Source organism: Cryptomeria japonica, chromosome 4 (assembly GCF_030272615.1).
Source record: "Cryptomeria japonica chromosome 4, Sugi_1.0, whole genome shotgun sequence".
NCBI lineage: Eukaryota > Viridiplantae > Streptophyta > Pinopsida > Cupressales > Cupressaceae > Cryptomeria > Cryptomeria japonica.
In genome coordinates this window covers 8,705,598-8,730,733 of record NC_081408.1, presented here as the reverse complement: position 1 = coordinate 8,730,733, position 25,136 = coordinate 8,705,598, and positions in this window count along the sequence as shown.

Genomic DNA, 25,136 nt, shown 5'->3' with positions numbered 1-25,136 from the left:
CATTATGAACACCGCCACCATGAAAAAGATTAGCATGGTAGGAAAAAACAACCCCTCTCCTAGGATAGGAGATAATCTGAGGGGAAAGGAGAAACCAAAAACCCTAAGAGGAACCATGCAACAAAGGTTCCACCTAGGTCCCAAACCTTACCCCCACACCAAACCTACAAAAATAAGGAGGGAGGCATGCAAAAACAACTAGCAAAGTCCAAAGAAACAACCAGTACAAGAACCCATCCGCTCCTAGCAAAGGAAACCTCAACTCATTCTTTACTACTTGAACAGGGGACTCTAGCTACCTTAACTTGCTCTTCGCATCTAGAGTAGGGGACACAAAACAAGATAACTACAAGATCAAGAATCTGGGAAACATATACCCTCCCCTAACCTTTCCCATTCTCTTCATCTTCATCAGCAACAAATCCCATCAAGTCCCTGGCAAGACACATTCAAACAATAACATGAGCACACACCACGGAAAAATTGGGATAACTCAAGTCACAAACTCCTTCCAACATAGACCCACCTCATAGTCCCACCATGCCTATAAGAAGAAACCACTACCTCACCCTCCCTCCAACTAACAAGCTAAAACGCCAATCAAACAATAGCCAAGCACATAACCATAGAGTCGTCCACGAGGCAGAAAGAAGTAGTCTGCAATATGAAAGGAATTTGTCTGCACATCACCATAGAGTCGTCCATCGCACTTACCCTTTTCCCATTGAAGAACACTTAGGAATAGAAAGATTGTGCTCTCTCGTAGCTTCTCCAATGCAAAATTATTAAAACATTATGCATTAGTATGCCTAAATTTTCCTTAAAACGAACAATTCACTATCTTTTTCTTGGACTTAGAACATAACTCTCCTAATTTAAAAGGAGAAAGATGAGAAGTAGGTTTATCCTTTTGAGCATTCCTCACCTTAAGCTTGGAGAGACACTCACCACATGAAGATGGATTCATCTTGTTCTTCTTCTAATACTCACCCTTTTCTTTGGAAGAATGACCCATTAAAGCATGACTTTTAGGAAGAGAATCCATTTAAATCAACATCGCCTGCTCCCATGAACACAACATAATATAATTCTAAGTTGATAATCTTTATTCTATGATTATTTGATTTTATTTTTAAGCATCAAAGAGAGTGTGGTGACTTGAATGATCTCTAAAGTATCCAAAATATCACATTTTTCCTTGGAGGTTGTAGAGTTGAGAAATGACATTAGGGGGCATGTTAAAAGTAACAACATTATTCTTGGTATAGACACCAAAATCCATATATAATTCACACTTGATTTGACCATGTCCTATCCATTAATTAATTAAATATTTATTATTTACTTAAGTAATACAACCTTAGTGGGATCTTATTTTAAAGAGAAAGGTACTTTTAGAAGAAGAAAAATGTTATGGTACCAACAAATAACTCATATAATTGAAGATTATTTAAGTATTTTAAAAGAACTTAAGAAAAAATAGTTAAGGGATAAAACATTGTATTCTGGAATTTGAATTATGTGAATATTATATATATAGTATGAAAGTACATTTATTTTAAATATAGTTATTGTTGATCGAAATAAAGAATACAGACACCTGGTCTAGAGAGGTAATGATGTGATCTTGTAACATAGTTATTGCATAGGTAACTAAGGAAAGAGATTAGCCTTAGGGATATCATCTAAGGGTTGCATCCCTAATCGGATATATAAGTAGGCAGTTGCCAATGAGTAAAAAAGAAGAGGAGGGGAACAGAAGAATAGTGAATAGAAGATAGAAAGTATAAAGGAGATATAAGGAATCTACTAAATAGATTAAGAAATCATTAAAATAAGTTTCTTTCTCTTAATCTAAAGGTATAGAAATTCTCTAACCATTGAATAAAAAGCTCTGCCTAGGCTAGAGTATGTATGTGCATTCAATTTTACGGAGGTTTAACAAGCAAGATTGTACAAGATTATATTTTCCCTTTACAGTTGGAATAAAATTACCTATTTTTTATTCTCCTAAATCCACATTGGAGATGAAATACACAAGTTGAGTGTCTTACCACACTATATTTGGAAGTTTGATATATGCTATAGTTTGTACTAGACTAGAAATTGTCTAACCAGATGGATTTCTTTTTATGTATATTTCTAATCCTAGTAAAGTTTATTGGGATGTAGCTATAATATTATCTAGATATTTAAAGTGTGCTTCAGAGTATTCTTTCATGTTATCATTATAATTTTATAAGAGATGATATTTCTATAATCTTCATGGTTATGTGGATTTAAAATAAGTAGGTGATGTTGATAATAGAATATTTCACACTTATTATGTGTTTACTTTATCTAGTGGTACAATTAATTATATGATTAAGCGACAAATTGTTGCTTTATAGACTATTGAAGCATAGTATAAGTAGATACTCATACTTTTAAATAAACCATTTGGAATTTAAGAGACTTTAATCATATATTTGACTAAAAGGTGCAATGATAGTTTATTGTGATAGTCAAAGTGCAATCTACCTAGTTAAAAAATAAATATTTCATTCTACAAGACCAAGCACATTGATGTTCAATATCATTTTTTTGGATATGTGCTTGAGGATGGTAGAGTGAAGCTAGTTAAGGTACATAATTTGATGAATATTGTAGATTGTATAAGGTTGCGAATACAAAGAAGTTTATATGGTGTTTAGAGTCTATGGGATCCTTAGCCCATAGCAATTAAAACATGATGTCAGTACCCCTCCTCTTTTTGTTGCAAGGTGTTCGACAAGTGGGAGAGTTCTTAGGAAAATGTTGTCTTAACCTTTAAGTAATAAATGATTTTCATTGATAAATTTGCATAGGGGGTTGCAAGAGGGGTACATTTTATCTATAACTTATCATTGTAAATATTGATTGTTTATGATTATGTTTTTTTATTAAAGAAAAAATAGGTTTTGAGGGGACCCGAAACTACTTACAACCGGTTTTGAAGGGTTCTGAAACCCTTAGACTTTACCAGGATCTGGAATCCACAATAATACGCTACCAAAGAGTACAAAATTTGAAAATCAAAAGCCCATACAAGACTGAATTAACAAATGCCAACCAACGACTAGATCAAACACAATCAAATAGACTCAAAAAAAAATTAGGAGATAGCCAATACTTATCAGGTTGGCCGCACCATCAGGCCTACAACCTCAAATTATAGATCATTAAAGAAAATGATGAGGGTTTAACAGACACACTTAGCCAAACAACAAGGATATTCCTAGCTCCCTTAAACTGTGACAAACAATGCAAGAAGCTAAAAGGAAGCTCAGACCTTAACAAAGAACAAGCACATTCTATACTAGGCCATTTAAAACTGTCAGCATCAAACCAGACAAGGAAACACAAAATTTCCATTAAGAGTTGAATAGAAACAGGGGGGTTTTGAAAGGATCCCCTAACCTTACTTTCTTTCAAAAAATCAAAGGCATTAAAGAGGCATTACTTTCTTTCAAAAAACTGAACTAAATCAAAGGCATAAAAAATGTGTGGAATACCTTCACAATTTTAATTTTCTATTGAAACATAAGAATGGGCAAGCAAATAAAGTTGTTGATATGTTGAGTAGAACTTTACGGTTACATGAGATGCAAACTAATAGTTTTCGGTTTGATAGTTTGATGATCCAAATTAATAATCTTCATATAAAGCTTGTACAATAGTCTTGTTAGCAGAGATATAGGACTTTGGAGGGATTTTATGCTACAAGAAGGTTTGTTGTTAAAAGTCAATTAATTGAGGATGCCTAGAGAGTAAATGCGAGATAATCTCTCAAACGAGAAGCATTATGGTAGCTTTGAAAAATATTTTAGACAAGATAAGACGTATGTAAAACTAGGTACATATTAAATGATTAGCCAAATATGAAGTACAGTGTTAGGAATTATGTGGAGAGATGAAGTGTATCCTATTATGTAAAAGGAAGAAGTCAAAACACTAGCTCATACCAACAATTACTAGTAGCATCTAGACCATGAGATTCTATATGTATGGATTTTGTTATGGGTTTTCCTAGGACTCAAAGATGAAATGATTCTATATTCGTAATTATGGATGGGTTATCTAAAATGGTTCATTCAATTCATTGCAAGAGGACTAGTGATGCATTTCTATTTTTTTTCAAAGAGGTAATGAGATTACATGGTATAGCTAGGAGTATTATATCAGGTACAGATACTACAATTGTTAATCACTTTTAGAGAACCCTTTGAAATACGTTGGGTACTCATCTTAGATTTAAGTTAACCTATCATTCCCAAACAGATAGTCAAATAGAGGTAGTTAATACAATTCTAGGTAATATATCCAAGTGTCTTATTGTAATCACACTTAGAATTTGGGATATGGCCTTTGAATAGGTTGATTTTTCCTATAATGATTCACCTAAACTAGAGTATAGGTTTCAACCCATTCAGTATTGTTTATGATATGAATCTTAGGGGTCCATTTGAACTTAGAAGTCTTGGTACTTTAAAGAAGAGAAGCACAAATGGAGAAGACTTTGGTAAAGTTATTCATGAGGAAGTTAAGATAAAAATTAATGGAATTAATCAGCAATATAGGACACATGCTTATAAGAAATGCAAAGAAGTTCATTTTCAAGTGGGTGATCTTGTTTCACTTCATCTTAGGAAACAATTATTTTGTATGGGTTAATGTACCAAACTAAAAATGAAGATGATTGGTCCTTGCAAGATTCTCTAAAAATTTTAGCAGATGCCTTTAAGATTGATCTTCCTCCAAACATGCATATTTCTTATATCTTCAATGTAATTGATATGTGTCCATACAAAGATTTTTAATGTGAGGGAACAACAAAGATCAAGTTGAAAGTAAATTAGCACCAACAAGTGACAAACCCATCTCTACTTGACATTGAGTGCATTTTGGAGAAATAGTCATTGAAGAAGACTTGTAGAAAAGAGTCTTTCGGGTATTTGGTGGAATGGAGGAATCATCCTTTAGAGGATGCCACATGGTTAATAGCACCTGAGATATTAAGCTATGCTCATTCTATTAATAGCTTAATGAGCTATAGGTCACTGGTGCAAGAGAAGTGAGTTTGTTTTTCTTTTTTGTTTCATTTGTTTGGTTTGAATTCTTTGCTAAGTTTTGTCTCACAGACCTTTTTGGAGTAAAATTCATTTACTTTCTTAGATGACATGTTGAATTTTTTTCTACAAACAATTCATTATTGCAATACCCGACTAATGACAATTGTGGATGTTGGGGATTGTTGTGTGGAATGCTGGGAGGAAAGAAGTGGAATGGTGGGATAAAAGAAAGGAAATGAATTAGGGAAGATAAGGAGGGTGACTAATTCAAGAGGGAATTGGAGATACATATTAGATTGGATTTGTAGAATGAAAAGGAATATAGAAAGAATTAACTTTGATTCAGAGAGGGTTTGGGTTGTAGAGAAAATGATAAATGATTGAATTGCAAAGAATGAATTACATTAGCTTTAGTGTTTTGTAAGAATTTCATTTTTTTCATATTGAAAAATTAAACAAACATATGGAAGTTTTCTTTTTGATAATTTGTAGTCATAATAACGATTCCTTGTGTTTCCTGTTGTATTCCTATCATTTGTAGTTAAAAATAGTTTTCATCTATTATTCAAGGGAAACTTTGCCATCAAGTTACAAAGAAAATGAACGCGAGCTTGATGGAGAGAAATATGAGTAGGCTTAGTGAATCCATCTTGGAAAATAAGTTCTAGATAAAAGTAGTCATTGTCATAATCTAAATATTGAGCATCTCTCTCATGTGAATCATATTAGGAGAAGTGGATCATCTTGTTCTGATTTATATAATTCATATTAGTTGGAAACAAAATTATGGAGAATTATAATTGGGAATTGTCTACCTATCTTATATCATGTATCAAAGATATTTTCATAATAGATTTCATCCTAAATATGGTCATAATTTTTTCTGGGGATGTGGGTTTTTCCAGATACCATTTTTTTGATACATCAATTAAATGGTTTATCACATTAATCTCTAATCAGTTAATCAAATTTTATTATGATTATTTTATGTTTATGTTGCATTTGTGTGTACTCTATTAATAATAATTTGATGATGTTTTAGAGTCTTATTCTTTTTCATTAAATATGTCATCATAGGCAAAATACAAATACATTGCTATATAGTATAATGGACAACAAGACATTTTCTAGGAGTTGTCTGAAATTGAGTAAAAGGTGAGTTCAAGTAAAGGGAATGTGACTTCAAACATGAATATGTCCACAAGATATAATCATTTCAATAATTTTGTCTAAGGATAGAGAAAATATATATGAGTCAGATTGGATCTAAACCACTAGGATTGAAATGACTTTGAATGTCAGGTAATTATTGGGTTTTATGTACACAGAAAACATGGTGAGCTGAAAAGCATAACAAAACATCTAAATAGAAATATTAAGTAAAAACATACTATTGAAAATTATAGACTATACACTTTTGTTCTTTACAACTATATCTACTAATCTATATAGAGAATGATTTTATAATTAGGGTTTCATAAAATTATAGTGGACCAAGAAGAGCTCTATGACTTTTTTATAGTATTGATTCATGAATTTATTTAGACCTGTATTGAAGAGTATATGGTAATTCTTATAAATCATCCACCATGAAATAATTTGATATGTCAATTGAGTTGAATGAGTTAATTTTAGTCATAGTGAGAATAGAACACTAATTGAAATGTGTGATTTATTTTGACTATCCACACCTACCCTATGTCTATTTTTCTTCACATTCAATGAGACCAAAGTTTAAATAAAAAAAAATCAGTTGTTTTAACCACCAAAACCTAACCACCTATCTATTCTTCCTTTTGCATTGAGTGAGAATGGATCTCGGCCACGTGTTTATTTACCTTTACATTTGAGAAGAATGTCGCCCCAATTCCCTTTACATTTTAGAAGAATGCAACCCCAATTGAAATCAATTGGATTGTTTGGGCCAATAGAACTTACACATGTGTCAATTTTAAATTAAAATGAGTTTTTAGGCCACTAAAACCTAACCATGTTTGCATTTGCCTCCATGAGTTCAGCAAAAATTTTACATTAATGTGAGTAGAACATTTTCTTATTCATGTGCCATAATTATAGTACGTTCAAAATTTCATAACGTTTGTGTTTCAAATTCCACTCAAAGTGCTTGAATTACATTCCATAGAGCTCCAAGTGCACGTAAACCATTACAAATGTGTTTGAAAGGAAATGCTCCCGGGGTGTTTGGCCTATCTGGAAATGATCACATAGGAGAGCCTCTAGAGGAGGGAAAAGGTGAGAAGAAGATTCATGAAGGGAGCCATACGATTAAGATTCATGAGCAGGGAAATGTAGGCAATGTTGACCATACTCCTGTGGAGGAGGGAAAGTTCAATGTTGGAGATGATAAGAAGACAAACCAGCTACTGCATCACAGGAACACCTTTGTAAGTTTTGTTTAGATGGCTATGACTACCTTAATTTATTTACTTAAATAGATCTAACAAAATAATTGTCAATCCTTTGTTAATAGATAGTGTAGACATATAAAAATGACCATATTCCTAAGTGAATATTTAATGTTCATTTTATTCTCATTCCTCTATTTAGTTAAATCTAATTTAATTAAATCACCCACATTCCTCTATTTTAATTAAATAAATTATTCAATTTATTTATTTAAATTCACTTAAGCCTTTTATATCATTTAATTAAATGAATCATTCTATTTAATTAAATCCCTTCTCTCTACTTTTTAATTAAATTTACATTTAATTAAATAGTTCACCCCAATTAAATAAATCTAATTTATTTAAATCTCCAACTTGTAACCAAAATGAAATAAAGAAATTTATGTTAATTAAATCCTATTATCCCTCACCCACTTGCAATTTTCCTACATCTCCCACTTCCCTCCTAACCCTCTTCCTAAATTCTTCTAGAACCTATCTAATCCTACTCAATTAAGCTAAACCCTTCAATTATCCCATTTCCCTAATTTGAGGAGGTCACTTCTTAAATTTGGAGTAAAGTATTCCAAAGGCATTAAAGCCTTTATGTCTTCAACAAGATAACTTGTTGATAACCCCCAAATTTGGAAGGACTCATACAAATTTGTCCTCAAAGCCTTCAAGCCATTAATGGTTAACTAACCCTTAGTGGCATGGTTAGAGACTTTTTGCCTAACTCAACCCTCATCTAACACAAGGGTCTCATCAAACATTCATTGCTTTGACCATGGTAAAAGATTTATCCAATGGATAACCTTAACCTAACCTTAATCTTTACCTTCTAAGGTAACCATGAGGTCTTCTCAAGCATTTAATGCTTCTTACCTATCCTCTCAAGCAGTCTTATGTTGATAGTTGTCACCATTTCATTGGTGAGAATTGCAAACATGGATTGATAAGTTTCAATCCCAACCCTTGATGAGATCCTTCAATCTTGACCATCCATTGCATCGTTTCTTCTATAAATAGAGCCCTCATCCACTTATTTGAGAATCCAAGTCTTTAGCATCATACTTATACTCATTTTTAGCAAAGAATTTAATCTCTCTTTGAAATAGAAATATAATCTAATAATCATTTTTAGAAGTATTTCTATTACCTTAGTTAATCATATAAACTAGTATATCATGTTAGGATAGTGTTTTACTAATCCTTCCATCTTTTCATTACTAGTTAGTTCATTTGTTAGAATCATGCATGGACAGGATGCATTCATACTAAGATTGATCAAAAGCATCCCTTGTTCTTGCATTCATCATCCCTAAGTCACTTTTCTCAGTTATCTGAGAGAAAAGGCATTGGCTTGAGGGACCTTGTAAGATAGAGAACCATGGAACACTCCTTGGGAAGTTGAGACATTCCTCATGGCTTCATAAATTGCATGAAGAGTCCCATTGGTGTGTGGGAAAGTCTTTGAGTATTTTCATATTTTGGATTTCATTGCACTGCTTTTCCTGCATACATTTCTAGCACCCACCGTGGGGCATAACCCCATTAATCAAATCAGTTTTTAAATCTGACAATCTTTGCAGGTACACAGGAAAAGAGAATCAGCATGTGGGGAATCCTTTTGAGCGCATCTGGTTAAGATTCCAGTGCATTTGGTATACTGTTCGGTGCGTGGAACCCATATCCTTGCGCATAGAGACCCTCACTAAGTAGATACTCATGCTTGTAAATAAACCATTTGGAACTTAAGATACTTTATTCATTTATTGGACTAAAAGGTGTAATGATAGTTTATTGTTATAGTCATATTGTAATGTACCTAGTTAAGAACCAACTATTTCATTCTAGAAGACCAAGCACATTGATGTTCAATATCAAATTTTTAGATATGTGCTTGAGGATGGTAGGGTAAATCTAGTTAAGGTACATAATTTGATGAATATTTTAGAATCTCTAAGGTTGTCAATACAAAGAAGTTTAGATGGTGTTCAGAGTCTATGGGATCCTCGGCCCCTAGAAATTAAAACATGTTGTCAATACCCCTCCTATTTTTGTTGCAAGGTGTTTGACAAGTGAGAGATTTTTTAGCAAAATTTTGTCTCAACCTTTAAGTAATAAAATATTTTCACTGATAAATTTGCATAGGGGGTTGCAAGGAGGGTACATTTTATGTATAATATATCATTGTAAATATTGATTGGTTATCGTTATATTTTTTTATTAAGAAAAAAGTAGGTTTTGAGGGGACCTGAAACACCTTACAACCGGTTTTGAAGGGACCTCAAACCCCTAGATTTTACCAAGATCTGGAATCCACAATAATACGCTACCAAAGAGTACAAAACTTTAAAATCAAAAGCCCATACATGACTGAACTAACAAATTCCAGCCAAACACTAGCGCAATGACAATCAAATAAATCAAACCAAAATATTAAGAGATAGCCAATACAAATCAAGTTGGCCACACCATCAATATTACAACCTCAAACTATAGGTCTTTAAATAAAATGAACAGGGTTTAACGAACACCCTTAGCCGACCAACAAGGATATTCCTGGCTCCCTTAAACTATGAGAAATAATGCAAGACGCTAAAAGCTAGCTGAGACCTTAACCAAAAATAACCACAATCTATACTGGGCCCTTTAAAACTGTCAGCATCCAACCAGACAAGAAAACACAAAAAAACCATTAAGAGTTGAACACAAAATATGGGGGTTGTCTCCAATACCATCCATATCCACCTCCAAAGAAGGAAGGGCCACTAGAATAAGACAAACTAGAGAAAACCCATGTCACAAAGAGAGGTCAAGCCAAAAGATACTGCAAGAAAGAAAATTGTTGGACCCAAGAAGACAAACCCTCAATAAGTCTTCAAATAAACACCAAGGCACATAAGCAATGAAAAAATAACCCCATGTGGTCTACTAGATCAAGTAGAGAAAGAGGAAGAAGGTCACAAGAAGTAAACAGTGCACCCTTACCCTTAGGGCCTTTAGCTAGGATTCCATTATGACCACACAAATCTTGGTGGCTACTCCATATAGATCTCCTCTTGAAGATCATCATGTAAGAATGTAGTCTTCACATCCACCTGATATACTAAACAACCCCTAGATGAAAAAATAGAAAGTACAAGAAATATTAAGATTTAAAATTGAGAAAATAGAAAATGATCACACACAAAATTGGTGAAGGTGAGAATTATTAGGACATTCCTTAGAGTGTTGTTCCCTATCCATAGATAGAAGTGAATATGACATAAGTTTCCCTTACAAACTGTCTTTTGAATATGCATCGCATTAGTTTTATTTTACAATGGAAAGAGTAATGGAAAACATGTTGATTATAAGGTCATACAAGTTGCATGTGGAAGACTCATTTGTAGAAAAAAACTCACACATTCTCATTAGACATCTTGAGTTCTTGGTGGTGACACTCATTTTACATAGTTTCATGAATGAGTAGGTGAAGAAAGAATTTAAGAGAATAAATTTTCATCTTTAGAGGCATAATAACTTTAAGATTATATATCAAATGAGATATACACATGCAAGAAAAATGCAAGTATAGTAGGTCTATAGGATAAGATGATATGGATGCCAATTTTAACTTTGTTGATCAACAAGTTTACATAAAATAATTCATTTATTTTGAGTGAACTATCAACTTGTCAATTTAATTATAAAGAGTAGAGAAGTGATGTTGGGTATGGATCATATCAATAAACTTCTTCACTTAATAACTCTTGAACGAAGAGTTATTACTATATTTGAAAATAAAGGAAAAGTTAAAATGTAAAATAATATTTTCCATTCAAACATTGCATATGACCTTATCAGTACCAAATTTGAGTAGAATTTCTCCCCCTTACTTTTCAATAGTCAATCTTTATAATGATAAAGGTGTAAACCAAGGAAGAAATCTTATTATAAAGGCCAAGGTCAATAAAGAGGTGGAAGTTCTTAAATAGGACAATAGATAATATTGCTATGTTTACATTAGGGATATTTCTTGAAAAAGTCATGGGAGTCTTACTTCATATTTGCCAATGATATTTTATATAGAGGATTTTTCATATGCATTTTTCCAATGAATAGTTCACAAGCACTATTATATGCCAATTGTAGAGAAATAATGGTTTTTGCCTTTGTCGAGCAACAACATTTAAGGTCATTTTATTTCAAATAGTAATAGACATAAGAAATAAGAAAGTATTGAGAAATATTCTTTTATATGTGCATCTATGAATATGAACTTTTTAAGTGTAATTAAGAATGCCACCTTTGCCAAGATAATAATAATATTGCATCATTTTCTCGCAACAACCATATTCCAAGAAGTGAAGTTAAAAAAGGGAATTTGCCATTAATGGTATAAGAAATGAAAGTGTCATTGATGGTTAGTGCTTACATTAACCATTGTTTTAGCATGAATTTTTTTAATTTTTGATGAACAAAATTACTAGTATAAGATAAAAAAATAATTTAGAAGAGAAAAACTAAGGTCACCAAAATTAGAAAAATTACCTTAGCCTGATAGAAATACACAATTTGGTTTACAACTAGTTGAGTTGCCATGAATATGACATAATGTAATGCTAAGTTGATAATGTATATGATTTTGTTTCTAAGCATAAGAGAGAGAGTGGTCATTTGAATGAGCTCTAAAGTATCCAAAATATTAAATTTTGTCTTGGAGGTTGGAGAGTTGAGAAATGCCATTATAGGGCATTGATGTAGACACCTAAATCAATGTATACATGATCACACTTGATTTAACTTTTTATTATCCATTAATTAATTAAATATTTTTTATTTATTTAATTAATATAACCTTCACTTTTATGCTTTAATTAAATTTATATTTATTTAAAAAACTCTAGCCATACCCCAAAAAATATTCAACTAAATCTCAATTTATTAATTCCCACCACTTTTTTTTCCAATATCTATTTCTTGTAGCTTAACCTTCAATCATTGTTAATATAATTTTAATCATTTAATAAAAAGCTCTAGCTAGGCTAGAGTAATTATGTGAATTCAATTTTATAGAGGTTTAACAGACAAGATTGTACATAATTATGTGTTCACTTTATAGTTGCAGTAAAATTGTCTATTTTATATTCTCAAAAATCCACATTAGAGATGGAAGACACAAGTTGAGTCTCTTACCAAAGAGTAGTTGGAAGTTTGATATATGCTATAGTTTGTACACTAGAAATTGTCTAACCAGTTAGATTTAGTTTTAGATATATGTCTAATCCTACTGGAGTTTATTGGGATGTAAAGAAACAATTTGGAACTTAAGAGACTTTATTCATATATTGGACTAAAAGCTGTAATGATAGTTTATTGTGATAGTCATAGTGCAATATACCTAGTCAAGAACCAAACATTTCATTCTAGAAGACCAAGAACATTGATGTTCAATATCAATTTTTTAGATATGTGCTTGAGGATGGTCGGGTAAAGCTAGTTAAGGTACCTAATTTTATGAATATTTTAGATTCTCTAAGGTTGTCATTACAAATATGTTTAGATGGTGTTCAGAGTCTATGGGCTCCTCGGCCCCTAGCAATTAAAGCATGTTGTCAATACCCCTCCTATTTCTATTGCAAGGTGTTCGACAAGTGGGAGATTTTTTAGGAAAATTTTGTCTCAACCTTTAAGTAATAAAATATTTTCATTAATAAATTTGCATAGGGGGTTACAAGGGAGGTACATTTTATGTATAATTTATCATTGTAAATATTGATTGTTTATCATTATATTTTTTTATTAAGGAAAAAATAGGTTTTGAGGGGACCTGAAACACCTTACAACCAGTTTTGAAGGGACCTCAAAACCCCTAGATTTTACCAAGATCTGGAATCCATAATAATACGCTACCAAAGAGTACAAAACTTTAAAATCAAAAGCCCATACATGACTGAACTAACAAATTCGAGCCAAACACTAGCGCAATGACAATCAAATAAATCCAGCCAAAAAATTAAGAGATAGCCAATACAAATCCGGTTAGCCACACCATCAATATTACAACCTCAAACTATAGGTCTTTAATGAAAATGAAGAGGGTTTAACAAACACGCTTAGCTGAACAATAAGGATATTCCTGTCTCCCTTAAACTATGAGAAACAATGCAAGATGCTAAAAGCTAGCGAAGACCTTAACCAAAAATAACCACAATCTATACTGGGCCCTTTAAAACTATCAGCATCCAACCAGATAAGAAAAAAAAAAAAATCATTAAAAGTTCAACACAAAATATGGTGGTTGTCTGTAATACCATCCATATCCACCTCCAAAGAAGGAAGGGCCACCAGGAAAATTTTGTCTCAACCTTTAAGTAATAAAATATTTTCATTAATAAATTTGCATAGGGGGTTACAAGGGAGGTACATTTTATGTATAATTTATCATTGTAAATATTGATTGTTTATCATTATATTTTTTTATTAAGGAAAAAATAGGTTTTGAGGGGACCTGAAACACCTTACAACCAGTTTTGAAGGGACCTCAAAACCCCTAGATTTTACCAAGATCTGGAATCCACAATAATACGCTACCAAAGAGTACAAAACTTTAAAATCAAAAGCCCATACATGACTGAACTAACAAATTTCAGCCAAACACTAGCGCAATGACAATCAAATAAATCCAACCAAAAAATTAAGAGATAGCCAATACAAATAAAGTTGGCCACACCATCAATATTACAACCTCAAACTATAGGTCTTTAAAGAACATGAAGAGGGTTTAACAAACACGCTTAGCCGACCAACGAGGATATTCTTGGCTCCCTTAAATTGTGAGAAACAATGCAAGATGCTAAAAGCTAGCTGAGACCTTAACCAAAAATAGCCATAATCTATACTGGGCCCTTTAAAACTATCAGCATCCAACCAGACAAGAAAACATAGAAAAAAAATTAAGAGTTGAACACAAAATATGGTGGTTGTCTGTAATACCATCCATATCCACCTCCAAAGAAGGAAGGGCCACCATAATAAGACAAACTAGAGAAAACCCATGTCACAAAGAGAGGTCAAGCCAAAAGATACTACAAGAAAGAAAATTGCTGGACCCAAGAAGACAAACCCTAAATAAGTCTTCAAATAAACACCAAGGCACATAAGAAATGAAAAAATAACCCCATGTGGTCTGCTAGATCAAGTAGAGAAAGAGGAGAAAGGTCACAAGAAGTAAACAGTGCACCCTTCCCCTTAGGGCCTTTAGCCAGGGTTCCATTATGACCACACAAAGCTTGGTGGCTACTCCATATAGATCTCCTCTTGAAGATCATCATGTAAGAATGTAGTCTTCACATCCATTTGATACACTAAACAACCCTTAGATGAAACAATAGGAAGTACAAGAAGAATGTGTTAGTGAACATATTTATCCCCCTTTTAAAATGATCAATTTTGAACTCTGTCGCCTTATTTTAAGGACAAGTGTTTCACTAAACAATTGGGCAAGTGTTGTATAAATCACTTCCCTCTAAATTTTTCATAGGTACAGCTCCCTATCTCAGTTTTTCAAGGAATGCTTTAAACTGTTTAATTTGAATAGTAGCTTTTAACCTGAAAGCATGTAAGGCTGCCTACTTCATTCTTGGATGAGAGGCCGATATTTCACACATGTTTCGTAAAAAGAAGAAAGCAAGTTTTCCTATCTTTTCAATATATGAGATGACAGCAACTGAAACAAAGTTCAGTACACCATTTCCATAGGTTTAATAAAGAATGAACAGATTTAAGAAACTAAATCTATCCTCAAAGGAAGGAATATCAGAAGAATAATAATTTTCTGTAATGGAAAGATCCTTATTGTTATTTGATTAGATAAACATATGCAAAGACATGTATCTCCACAGATTCAAAACACACAGATTTTCCTTCTCCTAAGAATAGTATGATCATTCTATATATATATTCTTATGCAACAAAGGCACGGAAATACATGTATATATATTTTACATTCTAGATTTAGCAGTCTAATTCTTGCTTCTACAAAATAGAAAATACACAAAACCGAGGGAAAAACCAAAAATTGGTCAGAAAATCCAACCCCTATACTATCTATCTTTCCTTAATTTATAGTTTTAGAATAGGGGAGGTCTCCCTGAAAACTCGACCTCCCTCGTAAACAGTTATGAAACCAACAAGAAGTATTTTGGGACAGATGTCCCGAACTCTTTGCATAACCATGAGAAATTACAAGAATAAATTGAACCGGGTCTGAATCAATGCATTATGCCACTTTTCCATCATCATCATCATCCTCTCTACTTTCGTGGGCATTGTGAGTGGTTGTGAGTTATTGAATAATGGATTGGTTCAGAACTTTCATCGCATTGAGCTTCATCTTCGCTGCCTCCTTATTCCACCGATGCTTCACCATTTTTTCAGAATGTTTCGGTAGTTGATCATTTCCAATGAAAGTCATAGACTCAATCCTAGCCACCCTGGTTATATCTTCCAGAGTGAAATTACCCTTGGCCTTGATTTTCTCCATGTTCATCCAGAAAGATCTAATTGCATCCTATGTGCTCAACCCACAAATTCCCAACTGCCAATCATGGTCAGGGTAAACCACCTTGTTATCATTAATTATGTTGCACTAGAGATCCTGGAGTTCGTAAATAGAGGTCTTTGCATCGGTGATCATAGAATTGAAGGTAAGAACTCAACACATTATGGTTTTCTTCAGCACAAAAAGCTGACATTCATCTGCCACCAGCTTGATTGAGTGTTCTGTGAAAAACCTGGTAACTCCATAATCTTCTATTTTGGCAAACAAAGGCAAGATATTCTGCCATTTGTGCTCCTCCTTCTCCCATGGCACAAGCTAATTTTTAACTTTGGCAATAAGGCCCTGTATTTAATTGCATAGCCTTGAGGAGTTGGTAATGTACTTCTTGCCATCCTTGATTATTCCCTCAATCCATTTCTCCATAGCTTCAGCAATACTCTTGGCCCATTGAACATGGCTCATTACCTTTTTATTTTCCAGTGAAGTTGGGTCGAAGCTCTCTGTAGCATGAGATATTGGGAGTGCCCCAAGGCAACCAATACTATCAAGGAACTAGGCTAGAACGTTTATGTGTCGCTTTAGTTCTCTCTTTTCTCGCCCATCCTTCTCCGACCTAGTGAGCATTTTCTTTGTCGATACCTAGAAGAAATGATTGTCTATGTCTCTACTCATGTTTCCCAATTCCAACTTTGTAATCTCAAAATCATCGAGGCTAGCCTCCTTGTTTTCATCCTTGGGTTTATACGAGGCGATTTCAGCAACCCATTTTCCAGTTCCCTCATCATTGTCCAGGCGAGTGGCAGTCTTGAATCTTTTCGGCTTTGGATTCTTCTCTACGTACTTAACGACCATTTCCTGAATCAGAATAGTCACAGGAAGAAAACTCCATTTTTTGTTCACCGAGGTGGTCAACCACTTAGGAGTTGCACTAGAACCAGTGGATCCTTCGATCATCTTGGAAGGTGGAGACATAGCCATAGTCACTGTATGAGAATCCAGGGTACTAGCAACATCATCATCCAAGTCTTCAATTTCAAATATCTGGGCATCGAGAATGGTATCTTTCACGCATGTATCCTTTGCCTGATCCATCTTTCTTTGAATGGCACTTCGAGACCGAGTATGCCGAGGAGTACAAAAATCCAAAGTTGAATTAGACCTATGTCTAAGCTGGGGCGACTTGTTATCCTTACCTGCACAAACAGGAATAGAAGTATTGTTAGAAAGATGATTTGGTGAAGGTAGAGGATCCTTATTACTTCTCATAGAATTAGACTTAACGCCTAATTTCATTGCTTTCTTATTGGCCACCCACGCTGCGGTCCTTTCCAAAACCCCTTTGGTCCTTAATTGTATATCATATTTCTCTTCCTCATCCCACTTAATTGGAGGCATTTCAATTTCTACATAGGCTAAGCACCCTAGTTTGAATAGCTCTAGATAATCCTCCTAGAGCCCCTTAGTATCCAACTTTATCTGCAATGAAACAACTTGTTCTAACACCAATCTCATGTTTCCCCTTTTGAATACTTCAAGTTCATCTGTACAATCTTCCCATAAATCCTCTAACCATGGCATTGGAAGGTATGGCATTAGACCAAGACTTCAGGAAAATCCCTTATTATCAAAACCTTTCCTTTCAGGATAGAGGGAAAAATTGAAATTCCTAAGGTCTGCTCCTATACTCAAAGCATCAGACATTGAACTACAGGAAAACATGCCCAATTGGATGGGAAAATGACCTTCCCATTTGTCCCTGGGTTGTGCCTTTTTGATTACAGAGGTTAGTTGCCTGCATATCTCCACCAGAACAAAGCAATCTGAATAGAAGTGAGGGAGCTTGAAGGGCTCCTCTTCAAAGCCGCCTACCTGTATGTAACAAAAGCATGGAAATTGGATATTAAAACTACCAAACCTCTTTATTAAAGTCTGTGCATCTTCGAAGATTCTTCTAGCTTTCATATTCTTCAATTCATGACACAAATCACCTAGAAAAGCATTGTGCACCCTTCTAAAATACTGCAAAGCTTTATCCTTTTGTAGCATGGGATAGAACTCATATATAGGAAAATCCTCCTTAGTGAGTTGTTTTGGTATTCCAACCAACTCCTTAACACAAGCCAAACAATACAACAGATATGAAGACATAAAGAAGTTTTGTTTGAACTATTTAGCCAAACTCAGTTGTTCTCTCATTGAATCAACAATCAATTCAGCCCAATCCAAATATTGCTTCCTTCTAAAACTAGCTGCACATAGCAATAAATCTAGTCATTGAAGCTATAAGCTTCAGTGGATCCTTGGCTTGGTGCAACAAAATCATTACGTCATAAATGTGAGGCAACATGTGATTCTTATTAGGATTCTTGGGTAACCTTGAACCACCTCTTTGAGGATCCTTCAACCAAAATTTTGCTACATTGTTATGGTGTCCAGTTGTATCTATGTTGAACTCGGTGATTGACTGAGCAGGGGAAAAGTTGGAGAACTGGTAATCAGGTATCTTGAAGACTGAGGAAATTACTTCACAATTTATGGCAAGAAGGGTTTCACCATTGTCTCTCCTAATTCTTTTAGACACTGGGTCGTATCTAGCAATACATTCCCGAATCAATTCTGGGCAAGGAATGGTTGGGGGAAAAGTTGCGGCTTCTACGAGACCGCTACTCAAAATCTCCACACCAAAAAACTTGTCAATTCCCTTGAACACCCTCTCTTTCAACACCTCAAGGTGTTCCCCTTTCAAGTCAGTATCACTAACTATGGATTCAGTGGATGCTAGGCTAAAAACATTCCCAAACAAATGTAGTGTGGACTTCATAATTTTAAACAATAAGCCTAAATCGGTTATAGCAAAACTTTCTGTAAGAGAGAAAATGCAAGTAAAAACCATTGGAGAGGACAAGAAAAAGACTCACCTTCACAGTTGAACAACCGGATGATGGCTAGCAGCAAAGAAGACTCCTATCTAGGAAAAACAAAGACACAATAGTGAGGAACAAATGTGGAGCACTAACAATCCTTCATACCTTATTAGTGAAGGCAATGATATGGAAACATTGAATGCAATAATTCCAATTTTTAGTCCAAGTGTGTTGAGATTGTGGATTAGACATCGCACGCATGCATTGAATGTATGGTGGCATTTTTGAAGTAACCGCCAGTTCCCAAAATGATTACTTACTTCAAAAAACCAAGGATTGACGTCACTTAAGACATGGTTCTGCCTCCTCATATTTGGCAATGAATGCACCATCAAATCATTAAATCCCATGGGACCCACCAACTTCAAACAGATATGAACATCTTGAACAGACTTCATGGGCGTTCAAGTAGTTCAAGATGTACGCCGTGCTCAAGGAGAATTTTGCTGAGAAAACAAATAATATCAAGCTGCTGACCACTTGTCCTATATTGAACATGTTTGAACCTCTTGAACTTGGTTCAATGAGTTCAAAACCCGAAGAGAAATAAAGTAACATATCACCAAACAAGAAACTTTTAGAGAGCCGCTGCAAGACACTTAGAGAAAATATTAGTATGAAAAACCTCCCTGAACACCTAGGAACCTATGGAACCTAAATGAACCTATTGAACCCGGTTCAAAATGGTTCAATGTGTTCACAGAGTTCAACCAATTATCTAAACTTGACTTTTATGATTGAAAAAGGATTTATAGACGTACTAAGGACTTGAACCGAGGTATCACAAGAAAGATTAGGACTCCAACTGAAAATCTTATGGGATGACTCGCTCTTATCATGAGGAATAAATGATGCAGTAATTTTGGCTCTGACTATCGATTGTATTTTACAAAGGAAAATGCAAAGAACTCTTAAACTCTGGTTTCATATGACCAAAAACAAAAAGGGGAAAGGATAAGGTGACTGACAACTAAGAACACCTAAGCTACTATATACAGAACTCTCGATCTCAGGACTTACAATTTGTAGAGCTTGAGATATTGCCCGTTGTAGGTATAGGGCATAATCGGTTCGTTGGCGTAGCTGAGTCTGAAAGCATTTTGTCCCACCGCTTCACAGATCTTGAAAGGGCCTTTTCATAATGAATCAAACTTTTCGTGAGCACCCTTTGGCTCTTTCCTTTTATCCCATAACAACACCTCATCTCCTATTAGGAAACCTCTTGGCCAAGATCTCATGTCAAAAATCCTCTTCACTCGGCTCTGATGCTTCGAGATTCTATCCACCAGCAACTCCCTCTCCTCTTCCAACTTCATTAGGTACATAATTCTTTCCTCCAAAGCATTCTGAAAGAAAGAATCTTCCACTACTGTTTGCAGCTTGGCTGCTGATAATTCCAGAGGTAAAGAAAGTTTTGCTCCGACCCCATACACAAGCTTAAAAGGTGCCATTCTAATGGCCCTCTTGGGCATGGTCCTATCTACCCACAAAGCCTCATATACCTTCTTATGCCAATTTCAAGCACTTTCATCAACCAACTTTTTCATGATGACTATCAGGTTCTTGTTGCTGGACTCTGCCAGTCCATTACCCGGTGGAAAGTAATCAGAGGAATGGGAGAGGGTAATCTGATGCTCATAGCAAAACATAGTCAACTCCTCAGAAGAGAAATATGATGCGTTATCAGCAACAATCTTTTGAGGAACCCCAAAATGGACTAGGATGTAATCCTTGAGAAAACTACACACAACCTCTGAGTTTGCCTTTTAGTGGGAATGGCTTCTACCCACTTGGTAAAGTAGTCAGTTTCTATCAAAATGTATATATGACCAGCACTAGAATGAGGGTTTATTGGTCCTATGAAATCAATGCCCCACTGTTTGAAAGGTTCATCTACTACCATAGGCCTTAAAGGCAGGGCCGCCAAATGTGGCTTCTCGGAAAAGAGTTAGCATTTCTCACACTCTTTAACATAAAAATATGCATCCCTATACATGCTTGGCCAATAAAAACAATTCCTCAAAATTTTGAAAGCAGTAACAGATGATGAGAAGTGTCCCCCACAGGCTTCACCATGGTAGATCTCCAGGAGTTTTTGCTGTTGAGGTTTATCTACACACCTTAAGTATGTTCCATCTAAACCTTTTTTGTACAAAAAATCCTGCCAAATTACATACTTAGCAACTTTTAACTTAAGATTCCTTTGTTCTTTTGCTAACAAATGACTTGGGCAGCTACCATAAGTCAAATAATAGGCTACATCAGAGAACCAGATATCCTGCAATCCAACAAAAAGAGTTAATGGTAATTCAACTTCTGTTTCCACCTCATTTTCTGCTATCAACCTGCATAAGCCTTATCCTTTAACTGTCTTTGTAGGGCGAATATCTAAATCATATTCTTGAATTTTTGTTACCCAAGTTGGTCACTTATTTAGTTCAACCTCTTGTTGAGTTAAAATGTTTTTCACTGCAGAATCTGGGACAAAAACCAAAGAGTGGGAGTGCAGAATATAGTACCAAAACTGTTTCACAGCTTTAACTATGGCATAGGCATGTTTCTCCAAGAGTGAGTACTTAAGTTCATGCCTCTTGAGTGGGATACTCATGAACGCTATAGGTGCTTTGGCCCCAGATTCATCCAACTATAATAGTATTCCAGACATCATATGCTCCGATGCATAACAATACAAAATGAAGTCCTTTGTGAAATCCGGGTTAATGAGAGTAGGCGCATTTGCAACTGAACCCTTGATTTTTTTGAAAGCTTGTTTGGCCTCTTTAGTCCATTTGAAAGGATGTTGTTTGCTTAACAAGCTGATGATGTGTTTTGTGGTTTCTACAAACTCCAGAATAAATGTCCTTAATAAATTCACTTGACCAAAGAACGACCTTACTCCAGTCCAGTTGGAAGGTAAACTAAGATGTTGAATTGCATTAACTCTCTCAGGATCGATCTTGACTCCTCCCTTTGAGACAATATGTCCTAGCAATTTGCCCTCCGTGACACAGAAAACTGATTTCTTTGGGTTCAGGGAGATTCCGTGCTCTCGACAACGTTGTAGAATTGCACTCAGATCCCTAAGATGGTTCTTCCTTTCTTTCAAAAATATCGTGAGATCATCTAGATAAAAAATAATAATTCTATCTCAAAAATCATTAAAAGAAGAATCCATAGCTCTTTGAAAGGTGGCTCCGACATTTATTAAACCAAAAGGCATACTGTTATATGCGAATGTTCCCCACGGAGTGATGAATGTTGTCTTGTGCTATTCATGCTCTGCAACACTAATCTGATTGTAACCAGAAAAACCATCTAACATTGACATCATCTCTGACCCGGACACCGTCTGCAGAATGTGGTCCATATTGAATAAAGCATAGTTGTCCTTTAGACTTGCTTGATTCAGATTATGAAAATCAACACAAATATGAAACTCCCCATTCTTCTTCCTTATGGGCACAATGTTGGCTACCCAGATAGAATGATGAATTGGATATATGATTCTGGCCTTAAGCATTTTATCAACCTCTTTAAAAATTGCATCCGCCATTATGGGGTTGAAATTCCTCAATTTGTGCCTAAAAGGAGAGACGCCTGGCTTCAACAGAATCTGATGCTGAAAATGCCCATCTCTAAACTCCTTCAGGTCATCTAGGGCCAAGCAAAGACATCAATATATTTTTTTAGCAGTGTGCCAAGTGCTCACTTCTCCTCCATAGAACAACACTTGCCAATTGTTACCTCTTTTGGGTTGGACTCATGGCCAAAATTTATTTTCTCGCAACTTCCTTTCCCATCTTCATTGGGAACTTTCTTGTCTATGAATGCATCATATCTAGTGAAAAACCTCTCCAGAGTCACTAGCCCTTTTGAAATTTTGTTGCCTTTGAGCTGAATAAAACTATTTGTAGGATCAACATCTGGGTCTGGACTAAACTCCTTGCAGGCATTTTTAGAACCTTCAAAATATGATTGGGAGAATGACTGAACACATTCTAGGAAATCTTTGATCTGTGCATCCGCATCAAACACTTGCCAATGATTTACATTATTAGGGACACTAGGCCTATAAATCATTCCAATCCTATATGAATTATCCTTAAAGTCTGGATGTGGTAATAAAAGTGAAGATGAAATGACCAACGAATCTGCCCTACTATTTTGTTCCCTCGGAATGGCTTCAATTGAGAAAGCATCAAAGAATTCTAACTCATCCCAAACCCTATTTCTATAATGTCTCAATCTATCATTCTTAACTGTATAGACATTTCTCCTGTCTGACAATCAACTCTACATCACCTTTAACTTTGAGCAATTTGATGCCTTTACATCTGGCCTCATTTAATCCTAATAATAATGCCTCATACTCTGCAGTATTATTAGTATTCTTAAAATCCAACTTGAAAGAAAATGGGAAAATATTACCAGTGGGTGACAGCAAAACTACCCCCACTCCAGAGCCGGAGTTGGCGCAACTTCCAGCAAATTCCATCTACCACAACCCGCCAAGTTCGTCAACAACTTCTTCCAGTTCACTTTTGCCAGGTGTAAGAATGAGATAGTTTCCAAACTCGCATTCTTGAAACAAAATCTGGGCTTTGGGGTTGTCCAAAGGAAAAACAATGTACTTATTTTTAGGCTCGGGTTCAAGCTTGATTCTCTATTTTCCAAGGGGACTAATGGCTTCAGACCAGTCCATTTTGATTTCACCTCCAAGATCCTTGCAAAAAGTTCTACTCAAAAGTATTTCGTAACTCGCAAGAATATCAACAACCAGGATAGTTAATCTTACTCTTTTATCAGGGCAAGCTGCTACCACTACCTGGGCATCTTTTACCTGTCCAATAAGAGGAACATGTTTCCCATCCATCGAAAAGAATCTCCCAAATGTTTTCATGAGGGTCAAACCTAGAGACTTAGCCACAGGTGAAGGCATTATGTTGTGTGATGCTCCTGAATCTATTTTGCAATTGCTAAGCTTCTGACCATTTGAGAGAAGGGATATGTAGAAAGGTTCAAGTTTCAAAATCTCAACTTCAAGTCCATTTTTAGCATCATGAAAAGCATAGGGATCAGCCAAGTTAGCTAATGAGCATGGGACAGATGAAGATTTTTCAGCAGTAGTTAAATCACTATTCTCCACACATCTGTGTACCATGGACTCTGAAGAAGAATCTCCCTTAACATATTTGACCAGTTTATCTAGTTCTTTTGGGTTTAGCTTCAAATACTCAGTAGTGGGAAGTTGAACAGTAGAAGCTTTACAAAACTCAATGATGTCAAAGGAGGAGGAAGAGGAAGGGCTATTGTTATCTTCATGGTTCCTTTGCAAAATCCTAACTTCAGGGATCTTTGAAAGGCTATTACTTGGGAGATCTTTACCTTTGAAATTGCTTCCAGAAGGATTCACAAAAGAAGAAGCTTGGGAAGTTCATTGATTCCTTGTTAGAATTGCACATGCAGGACCTTCAAGGGTTGCCAAAATGTTACTACCTTTTTCCAAATTTGACTCATATTCAAGGTAGAATGTTCCAGAGTCGCCAGGTAGCTCTTGAATTTTTTCTGCTTCAGTGAACTCACCTAATTCATCTTTTGTGTTTTGCATCTGAACATGTCTTATCATATCGGAACAAGAACCCCCATTGTGATCTGTGGTAAGATGGAATGAACACTTGACACCTTTGTCAGGAGGTGCCTCTATTTGTAATCTTTGTGGAACAACAGGTAATTGCAATGGTCGTCCATAGTTATACTGATTTGGAGTTTTCCTACTTATATTCTAATAAGGTTGTGGATAAGAACTTCCAGGCTTGGGTATCTGCCTCTTCAGAGCAATCATATCATTGACAAGCTGCTAAACAACTGGGTTAGTAGAAGAGGTAGATGCCTGAGGTTGGCCCTGAGGGGTTTGTACAACTTTCCTCCATTTTCTGGCTATTATCAGAAGATCTTCAAGCTGTACGGCTTCATTTTGTGCAGTCTCCAGATCAGTCGGCCTACTTCTTCTAAGGTGAAAACCCACGTCAGGTGGCATGGAATTTATAAAGAAACATTGTTGATTATCCATAGTTTGTCTTTTGGCTTGAGGAATTTTGTGGATAATCTTATTATACCTAGCTACATAGTCCCTCATTGGCTCATGAATTTCCTTTTTCATTTG